The sequence below is a fragment of the Antechinus flavipes genome, chromosome 2, assembly GCF_016432865.1.
Source record: "Antechinus flavipes isolate AdamAnt ecotype Samford, QLD, Australia chromosome 2, AdamAnt_v2, whole genome shotgun sequence".
Classification (NCBI taxonomy): Eukaryota; Metazoa; Chordata; class Mammalia; order Dasyuromorphia; family Dasyuridae; genus Antechinus; species Antechinus flavipes.
In genome coordinates this window covers 439067956-439079355 of record NC_067399.1, presented here as the reverse complement: position 1 = coordinate 439079355, position 11400 = coordinate 439067956, and the positions used below count along the sequence as shown (strand labels likewise).

The window sequence follows — 11400 nt, the reverse complement described above, 5'->3', positions numbered from 1 at the left end:
TTTTTTCTTCTTTTTTAGAGGAATTTATTTTTATTTTTATTTTTTTACACATTTTATTTATTTTTATTTTCAATACACATTGTTTTATGAATTATGTTGGTAGAGAAAAATCAGAGCATATGAGAAAACCATCAGAGGAAAAAAACACAAAAAAGAAGTAAAGATAGCATTTGTGATTTATAGTCAGTCTCCTTAGTTTTTTTCTGGATGCAGATGACATTTTCTGTCCAAAATCTATTGGATTCCTTTGGATCACTGAACTACTGAGAAGAATCAAGTCTTTCATAGTTGATCATCGCACATTCTTGGTATTATTGTGTACAATATATTCCTGGTTCTGTTTGTTTCGCTCAACATCAGTTTGTGTCAATCTTTCCAGGCCTTTCTATAATCAGGTTGTTCATCATTTTTTACAGAACAATAATATTTCATTACCTTTATGTACTATGTATTTAAATTCTAAGAATTCTCTTAGTTCTGGACTTTACATTGCCTTTTTAAGCTAAGGTCTTCAATTGGTCTCATTTTGACTGAGGCTACATCTGTCCTGTGCTAGGGCCATCACCAATAGTCCTTATCTACTTCTGGCCACTGGATTCAGATGGCTCTGAAAGGGAAAGTGAGACAGGTGACCTTGCACAGCCACCCCTCTCTTAAATCCAACTCACTTGCATGCCGTGGCATTACCTCCCTGATGTCAATGTCCTCTTCGAGAATGTTGGTCAAATGACAACAGCTTTACTACTGATCCTATATGACTTTGGACAAGTTCTTTCCTCTCTGAACTCATTATCCCTTTTTGCTGAGAAAGTCAAATATTGATTTAATATTCTATATTTGATTCCATTATTTTTAAAGCTTTTTATTTTTAAAACATATGCATAATTTTCAACATCCATGCTTGCAAAATCTTGTGTTCCAATTTTTTTCTCTCTTCCTCCCCCACTCCCTCCCTTAAATGGCAAGTAATCCATTATATTTAAACATGTGCAATTTTTCTATACATAATGTTACAAGTATCATGTTGCATAAGAACAATCAGATAAACAAGGAAAAAAATGAGAAAGAAAACAAAATGCAAACAACAAAAAAGGTGAAAATACTAAGTTGTAATCCACATTCAGTCTCCACAGTCCTCTTTCTGGATGCAGATGGCTGTCTTTATCATAAGTCTATTACAATTGGCCTGAATCACTTCACTGTTAGGAAAAATCCCACAAATATCAAGAGTCAGATCATCACATAATCTTGCTGTTGCCGTGTACAATGTTCTTTTGGTTCTACTCACTTCACTTAGCATCAGTTCATGTAAGTCTCTCCAGGCCTCTCTGCTGATCTTTTCTTATAGAACAATAATATTCCATAATATTCATATACCATAATTTACTCAGCCATTCCCCAACTGATGGGTATCCACTCAGTTTCTAGTTTTTTGCCACTACGAAAAGGGCTGCCACAAACATTTTTGCATATGTGGATCCTTTCCTTTTTTTTATGATCTTTTTGGGATACAGGTCCAGTAGAGATACTGTTGGATCAAAGGGTATGCAGTTTGAGACCTCTTTAGCGTAGTCCCATATTTCTCTCTAGAATGATTGAATCAGTTCACAACTTCATCAATGTATTAGTGTTCCAATTTTTCCATATCCCCTCTAACATTCATCATTATCTTTTTCTGTCATTTTGGCCAATCTGACAGGTGTTTTGCACTTCTCTGATCAATAGTAATTTAGTGCATCTTTTCATATTGAAGCAGGTTGTGGTCCCTTTAAGAAACTGTATTGCCTTTTGGTCTGTGATCCCTTTCAGAGTCTCAGCCATTCCTGGGGAAGGCATATCCTCCCCAGGTCTTTTCAGGATGCCAGAGCTTTTCATTCAATTAGAAATGCTGGTCAAAAAGCACCCCTTTGAAGTGTTAATTCCAATAGGAGATCCAAGCTTTACCAGCCCCCACTGGGTCTGACCTGCTTAGGCTGTCCCAGCCCTCCACTAAGACCCAATATAACAGCTTCCTTCAAGGAAAGTCTTTTGCAGATGGACCCAGATAGCTCACTCAGCTATCAGGACCCTTCTGTCCACTGAGAACTGAATTCTCTCCGTGCAAAACTTCATTTTCTATAGATCTGCCACTATAGAAGTCAGTCTCTTAGTAAACTGATTTCTATCCAACAACAAACTTTCATTTTGCAATGAATATTCGGGAATGAGTGATTTCTTTCATTCCTAAAACCTGTGGCCATTTTAAGGGGATTCTTAACAACTCTCTTATTGTCACTAACCTCTAGACCCCCAGGAATCTAGACCACTCTAAACCTCATCAATATGACTAGAAATGGTTTTAATTTCTTCATCTGAAAATTGTCTGTTCATATCCTTTGATCATTTATCAATTGGAGAATGGCTTGTATTCTTATAAATTTGATTCAATTCTCTATATATTTTAGAAATGAGACCTTTATCAGAACTCTTGGATATGAATTTTTTTTTCCTAGTTTACTACTTCTCTTCTAATCTTATTGATGAGGTTTAGATTTGGGGTACCCAAATGAAAATGAGGTCTAGTGGCAGCACAAGAGTCTCCTGTAAAAGAATTTACAGACTGGAAAACCTAGATTGATGAAAGAGGTTTATTATGGGGATTGGAAGTAAGGTTAAAGTCTAGTTAAGAAAATAGATGAGGATAAAGAGAGGAGGACAGTGAAAATATTCCAATGGGCAGAGAGTCTGCGGGGTGCCAGGCGGGGTGTCAGGCATTAGAATTTGAATTGAATTTCGTCTGTTTCCGGACTGAGCCAACCCCACCCAGATAACAAGACGAAACTGTTTGTGCTTGGGGTGGAGTCCCCTCACTGAGGCAGAGTCGAAGGAGGTTTTCTCCTTTAAGGATTTTCAGTTTTGGGGTCCCTCTTCATTGTCTGTATTGGTTTTGTTTGTACAAAACCTTTTTAAGTCTAATATAATCAAAATTATCCATTTTGCATTCCATAACATACTTTAGTTCTTCTTTGGCCACAGATTCCTTCTTTCTCCACAGATCTGAGAGGTAGACTATCCTTTGTTCTTCTAATTTGCTTATAGTATTATATATTATAGTATTTTTTATCTATTGTGTTATATAGTATTAATGATTATTATATACAATATATATTAAAGATATGATTATCTATGTCTAAATCATGAACCCATTTTGACTTTATCTTGATATAGGGTGTTAGATGTAGGTCATTGTCAAGTTTCTGCTATTCTAATTTCCAATTTTCCTATCAATTTTTGTCAAACAGTAAGTTTTTATCCCAGAAGCTGAAGTCTTTGGGTTCATCAAACACTAGATTACTATAGTCATTGACTATAATCAATAACTTATTCCACTGATCAACTATTCTAAAGTTTTGATGACTGCTGCTTTATAATATAATGTTCTGGTACAGCTAGGCCACCTTCATTTGCATTTTTTTCATTAATTTCCTTGAAATTCTTGACCTTTTTTGTTCTTCCAGATGAATTTTGTTATTATTTTTTCTAGCTCTGTAAAGTAATTTCTTGGGAGTTTGATTGTTATGGCACTGAAGAACTAAATTAATTTAGATAGAATTGTCATTTTAATTATATTAGTTCGACCTTACCCATGAGCACTTGATATTCTTCCAATTGATCAGATCTGATTTTATTTGTGTGAAAAGTATTTTGTAATTGTATTCATATAGTTCATGGCTTTGTCTTGGTAAATAGACTTCTAAATATTAAATACAGCTTTGTGATGTCTCAAATAGGAAGACCTCTTTTCCATTTCCATTCCTAAATTGATTTTATTTTGTAACTGCCTGAGCCATGTTTCCTTATCTCTAAGTTAAATTCAGAAGTTCAAGAGTTTTGAGGTTCAGTTTACCTCTTTAACTTGTTTAAAAGTTGTTTCCCTATATGCTATGAGCCAGAACTTGAAACAAGGTGATAACTCAATGGAATTGATGGAAGCAATGCTTGTGTGCTTGGGTTTGCACCTTTAAGAATTCACATATTATGAATGTTATGGAATATTATTGTTCTGTAAGAAATGACCAGCAGGATGAATACAGAGAGGACTGGCGAGACTTACATGAACTGATGCTAAGTGAAATGAGCAGAACCAGGAGATCATTATACACTTCGACAATGATATTGTATGAGGACATATTTTGATGGAAGGGGATTTCTTTGACAAAGAGATCTGAGTTTCAATTGATAAATGACGGACAAAAGCAGCTACACCCAAAGAAAGAACACTGGGAAACGAATGTGAACTATCTGCATTTTTGTTTTTCTTCCCGGGTTATTTATACCTTCTGAATCCAATTCTCCCTATGCAACAAGAGAACTGTTCGGTTCTGCAAACATATATTGTATCTAGGATATACTGCAACATATCCAACATATAAAGGACTGCTTGCCATCTAGGGGAGGGGGTGGAGGGAGGGAGGGAAAAAAAAAAAATTGGAACAGAAACGAGTGTCAATATAAAGTAATTATTAAATAAAAATTAAAAAAAAAAAAGAATTCACATATTAGAGCTCACACCTTTGAGATTCGGGAGATTCACAAGTCAGAAACCCACAATCCCACTCTCTCAGAGGAGGAGTCAACCTTTGTGTTCACACCTTTTAGAGATCATATATAAGAAGCTCTTAGAGTTTCAGTCAGTCAGTCAGTTTGGGAGATTGCCAGGAGTTAGGAAAGCTAACTGGGCCCAAGGAAAGAGACAAGACTTGGAAGGAGAAAATAAACGTTTAGATTCTAACACCTAACTGCATTTGGAATGATTATTACTTTGAACTGAAACTAAGGCTGCCTCCAGAAACCTCCCCAAGAAAACTGCTCCCAGAGAGAACGACCATATATTATAAAAAAGAAGAGAACACCACACCTATATATCACTTTAATTAAAAGAAAACTTGCCTCTGTGTCACTAGTTGCCTTAGTACAATTTGAAGAACTATTTTATCCTTGAATGGTACAGGTGGATGCCCTTGGAAGTCTGGTGTGCTATCCCTGAAAACACTGGATGTCCTTCAAGAAAATCTGGTCTGTTATCAAGATGACATTAACTGGCCAGAGAGAAGGACACCACCAATGAGTTCCATATATAGTAACAAGATGAAAGGAGGGATTATTGCTAACCCTTCATCTAGATTCCATCCAATTATATTGTTTTCCATAATCTGTGACATGGCAGACTTTGTAACCAATCATATTGTTTCCCACCTGTGATGCTTCTTGTTCTTTGTTCTCTTGTAATTCAAAATTATATGAGGGCTAGTAAGCTTTACCTTGTAGTCTTCTGGCTTACTGGCTACCTGTAAAGACCCCCTTACCAATAAATTGAATGTGTTTAGAACTTTATATCTAGTTTATCTTAATTTCAGTTCTGATATTGTGAAATATTGGGATTGAAATGGAGAAACTTAAAGTTTTAACTGATAACTTTATGACTGGGAAAGTCAGGAACTTAAAGTTCTAACTGGTAATTGTATGACTGGGAAAGTCACTTTACTTTTCTTCATTTATATGCAAGGAATAAGGGTTGGTTCTTCCCTATCTCTAAAGTTAGTGTCATGTAAAACAAAGAGTTAATATGATGTTAAAGTGCTAATAAAGAGTAGATAACACTTTAATGTCATATTCACTCTTAACTCCTAATGAGCCTTTAATAAAAAAAATTGTTGGTTGAGATGAATCTAGCTTCAATTTAACTTCATATAACTGTGGATTAAATGCTTTCTCTTTGTATCTGAAGATGTCTCTGATTAGGTAGTTTGGGAAAGGGGGTCTAGCACCCGTCCCACGGACTATGGACTCGATAGAGCCAGCCCTGGCAGTTGAGAGTTGAGTTGAAGAGAAGAGCAAACCTTAGGAGCCTCATTGAGTAAGCTGAGCAGCAGAAACCTGTACTCTGGAAGGAACTTTGTGAGGACTCAAGTAGGAAAGAAGGTCTTATAGTATCATAGTGTGTGGGACAGTAATGACCACTAAAATAATCACAAGTTAAGTATGAATGTAGGAAAAGTTTATTTCTTTTTCTAGAGAAAGGTTATTCTGACACGCAAAGCTTAGTTTGAAACACATGCAGGTAAAGGTCATCCCCTTTTTTTATTTCCCAAAACGAGCTCTCCTCCCCAACCCCCAGCTTCTTTTCCCTTTGACTGAGATTTCTAAAGCAGTTTCTAAAACAACAACAAAGAGGTAAGAAAGCCTGAAGTTATTAGATGCTTAACAGAACTGGAAATTTCCCACTGAATCCAGTCCCTGCCCCCAAGGAGCTTCTATTTTAAAATGTTTACAAAATCCAGAATCTGCCTCTAAGGAGCTTAGATTCTTGGATTTCAATTTAATTTTAAGTTTCATTTTTCTAATTTAAATTTTATACAGTAGAAACCAAGTAAATCTATTTCTCACAATAGTAATAAGCAGCTTTAGCCACATACATTTCCTATATGTGAGCTTTACTACCATTCTATTTCTGCCCATCATTTCCATAGATGCATTGATAAATCTTGATAAATGCTATGTGCATTAGTGGGAGAGTGAAGGAAAGACTTATTCAGGGAAAATATTTTGTGGTTACTATTATAACTACAATATTTTAGCAAATGTCTTTGTTAAATTCTAGTTGGGTCTATTCACTGTAAATAGGAAACACAGTGGCAAGGGTTTTTGAGGGACATTATTAGAAGTTGGTACTCTTAAGAGTACAAAAGCAAATTTGGGGAGGATACCAGAAGGGACTGTTAGTTAGCATGTGAAAAAAAAAAGTTTAGACAAGAAGACTTTTAAGATTTCTTTCAGTCCTAAATAGAAGATCCCATGGCACATCTCATCTTTAAGATTCTGATTCTAAGAATCTTTCGCTGTGCTTTCTCTTTTTCAAGGTCACCTCCCAACCACTGCCTCTGGGTCTTTGATTCTTTTAGGAATGGAGAGGAACTGGATCACTGTCTGGACCTGGAGCTGCTGCACCCTCAGTGATGTCCCGAGGGCAAAACTGAAAGTAGCTAGTGTGTTTGTAGAATTTCTAGGTCCTTTCCACTTTAGGCTCCCAGAGTTTTCAGTCATTCCCATACAGGATTTCTATCTTATTGGGTGTTCTGCTTCTCCTGAGATTCCCCTTTATTTACTCTATAGTCTAGTCAAAGTGGTCTCATGCTTGTATGTGGCATTTTATTTTCTACTCATATGACTTTTTATTACACAGTCCATAATATTACACAGTTCCTATACATTTTCAATTCTCAGAACCCTGAGTTCACTTTTGGAATAAAGGGCCTTATATAAAACAAAAAGTCTGTCTCCCTCTTTGGTAGCATGGGAGTCTCATGTGGCTCAAAGTGAAGGAGAATAGACATCACTAGCCTCTTGTCCCCCCAGGGACAACTAATTTTTGCCAGGAGGGAAAGTGGGAAGATGAGGCCATTCTGTTCTCTTCAGGGAGAAGAGGTACCAGAATAGAATTTTATTGATTAGCTCTTAAATATTATTTGTCTAGTCTAGACTACATGTGGATCATAGCATAGTATTTTCATCTTTTTGTTGTTGTTGTTCGTTTGTTTGTTTGATGATTTTTCTTTTTCCTCCTGTTTTTTTTCCCCTTTTGATCTATTTTTCTTGTGCAGCATGATGATGATGGAAATTTGATGAGAAGAATTGCCTATGTTAAGAGAGAGGGTAAGGAGGGAAAGAGGGAGAAAAAATTGGAACACAGGATTTTGCAAAGTTTAATATTGAAAATTATCTTTGTATATATTTGGAAAAATAAAATACTAAAATAAAAAGATCACCTCAAGTTTCATAATGTTCATAAAAATTTCAATGATCTCTATTGCTAATATTTTTTGACAATTTTTTATTATTAGGAATTGAATTATGTATTCAAAATGATTTTGGATGGTTGGATATAAAACAGAAATTTCTAGTATGTGGCCAAAATAAGTAAGCCAAAACATAGAATCATATATCCAAATTTGAGTATTAAAATATTAGAAAAACAATTTGGGGTGGGGGATTAACATTCTTTTTTCAATAATAACAATAACATCATATAATCTAGATTTAGAACTAAAAGGGACTTTCTATTTCATTCTATACAGGAGAATACTGAGGTTCAGAGAGGGAAAATGACTTGGTCAAAGTCACAAACCTAAAAAGAAGTAAGATCTGGATTTGAACACAGGTTCTCTAACTCCAAATACCATGGTCTTTCTATTTCTACACACCTCCTCTTATGCTCCCCTATACATACCTTCTGTTCTAGCTGGGATGATCTCATTCCCACCCTCCTCCTCAACTTCAAATGCTTTATTCTTCTTTTTATTTTTATTTATTTATTTTATGTAAGAGCTTTTTTTCCCCCCTTAATAATAGCTTTTTATTTTCAAAATATATGCAAAGATAGTTTTCAGTATTTACCCTTGCAAAACCGTATGTTCTCAGTTTTTTTCTCCTTCCTTTTCCCCCACCTCCTCCCCTAAACAGCAAGTAATCCAATATATGTTAAACATGTGCAATTTTTCTAAACATATTATACATTTATCTTGTTGCTCAAGAAAAATCAGATCAAAAAGAAAAAAAATGAAAAAGAAAACAAAAAATAAGCAAGCAACAACAAAAAGGTGAAAATACTATGTTGTGATCCACATTCAGTTCCTACAGTCCTCTTTCTAGATGGAAATGGCTTTCTCCACAAGTCTATTGGAATTAGCCTAAATCATCTCCTTGTTGAAAAGAACCATTTCCATCAGAACCTGATCATTATATAATCTTCTTGTTGCTGTGAACAACATTCTTTTGATTCACTTCTCTTAGCATCAATTCACGTAAGTCTCTCCAGGCCTCTCTGAAATTATCCTGCTGGTCTTTTCTTATAGAACAATAATATTCCAAATTAAGACAACTCTGAGATACCACTACACACCTGTCAGATTGGCTAGAATGACAAGGAAAGATAACGAGGAATGTTGGAGGGGATGTGGGAAAACAGGGACACTGATGCATTGTTGGTGGAATTGTGAACACATCCAGCCATTCTGGAGAGCAATTTGGAACTATGCTCAAAAAGTTATCAAGCTATGCATACCCTTTGATCCAGCAGTGCTACTACTGGGCTTATATCCCAAAGAAATCTTAAAGAAGGGAAAGGGACTCACATGTGCAAAAATGTTTGTGGCAGCCTTTTTTGTAGTGGCCAGAAACTGGAAACTGAGTGGATGCCCATCAATTAGAGAATGGCTGAATAAAATGTGATATATGAATATTATGGAATATTATTGTTCTGTAAGAAATGACCACCAGAATGATTTCAGAGAGGCCTGGAGAGACTTGCGTGAACTGATGCCGAGTGAAATGAGCAGAAGCAGGAGATCATTGTATACAGCAACAACGATACTGTATGAGGATGGAAGTGGATTTCTTTGACAAAGAGAAGATCTAACTCAGTTTCAATTGATCAAGGATGGACAGAAGCAGCTACACCCAAAGAAAGAACATTGGAAAATGAATGCAAATGAATTTGCATTTTTGTTTTTCTTCCCGGGTTATTTTTACCTTCTGAATCCAATTCTCCCTATGCAACAAGAGAACTGTTTGGTTCTGCAAACATATATTGTATCTAGGATATATTGTGGCCTATTTAACATGTATAGGACTGCTTGCCATCTAGGGTGGGGGTGAAGGGAGAGGAAAAATCAGAACAGAAAGTTTTGTAAGGGTCAATGCTGAAAAATTACCCATACATGTGTCTTGTAAATAAAAAATAAATTAAAAAAAAAAAAAAAAAAAGGCCATGGCTTAAATCCTAATCATTCCAGCTCTCATTGATTGGCCAACAAAAGGTCCCAGGCCAAGTCAGAATCACAGCTCTATCTCTACTATTTGTATGTGCCCAGGTTTTTGAGTCTTACTTTCCTCATCTGTAAAATGAGATTGTATTAGATAATCTCTGAAATCCCTCCAAGTTCTAATTGTATGATCCTAGATACACTCATTATATATGTTTGCTTGTTGTTTTTTTGTTTTGTTTTTGTGTTTTGTTTTTTTTTAAGCAGCAAGTCAGATTTATTTGTAGCCACGATCTGGGGATAACGAAGGATTACAGCTTAATACACATGATCCTTCCCCTTTAAGATAAGTGAAATGTACACTTGTCCAGTGGACCACAGTTGGGGATATATTTGACCCCACAGACATCAGGAATGAGACGTTTCCTAGCTGCTGTGTCTTCAAATTCAACTATACTAAATATTGTGAAGTCCACTAATTTGAGATATGGATCTTCCGGGGCCCAGGGAGCTCAGCTTTGGCTTTGGGCAAGCCTTAATCACATGCTCCTTGTTCTGAACCTTGGTGCAATAGATATGATCACTTGTTGTATATGGACACAAACAACAGTACCATAGGGCTTCCCAGAGGCATTTTGCATTTATTTGTTGGCACAGATCTGTGCAGCCTCCAAGGTTTCAGAGGACAGTTGTTCATAAAGATCATTCACAATAGGACCACAGAGTGGAAACTCATTTACTTTTGCCTTTTTTTTTTTTTTTTTTTTTTACCTAAGTCAAAAATCCCTCTCTTTGCATCAGGAACACCTCTGCAGAAACGGAATTGTGGATAATATCTGTGGCAATACACAGGCAGGGTGGGCAGCCCATAGCTCCTGCACATAAAAGCCTTTGTTTTATTTTTAATGCTTGCCCCAAATAGGAAAGAAAAGGAGTTAGAGATAAGAGAAAGTTACAGGGTGTGAGGTACACAAATGATCAGTTCCTAGAACCTTAGGTTCACCTAGTCTAATTCCCCGCCTGAAAGATGATTCTCTATGATGACATCCTAAGAATGCCTCAACACCCCTATCTCCTTCCACGCCCGGTCTATTCCTAAGGTCCCTCACAACCCCTGAGGATCCTCTATGGGACTTTTCTTTAGTTCTATTTGTCTCTATCCTCCACTTCCTAGAACCTGGGGAAATCTCCCATTGAGCTTGGGGTGTTAAGGTTTGAGATTTGTGGAAGAGTGGCTATCCCCCAAATGGAGCAGTTGGGACAGAACAGTGAGAAAAAAGAGGAAGGGACTTGGAATTGTCCCAATTTTAAAAGAACCAGGCATTGGCCACGGCTGGAGGCAGGCCCTGATGACAGGAGCCAATAGGAGACTTTGGTGAGCTTCTCCTCCCCTGTCCACATAGATCAACATTGATTAAAAGTGTACTTCGTGGTGGCCCTGCAGTAGGCTGGCTCTGGGAGGCGGGGCGGGGGTGGTGTTGGTGATGAATCAGACTTGGCACCTGCCCTCCCTTAGTGCCAGGTTAGAAGAGCATTCGACACAGATAACAGTTCCTCTGACATCCAATTACGTGTGAGCATCCCCTGCTCTTCTCCTCCT

The 11400-nt window shown here is 36.7% G+C and overlaps 1 pseudogene; it reads right to left on the bottom strand.

Annotated features, from left to right (window-relative positions):
- Window positions 1-10141: 10141 nt before the first annotated feature.
- Window positions 10142-11031, bottom strand: LOC127546763 (60S ribosomal protein L10-like; annotated as a pseudogene).
- Window positions 11032-11400: the final 369 nt, after the last annotated feature.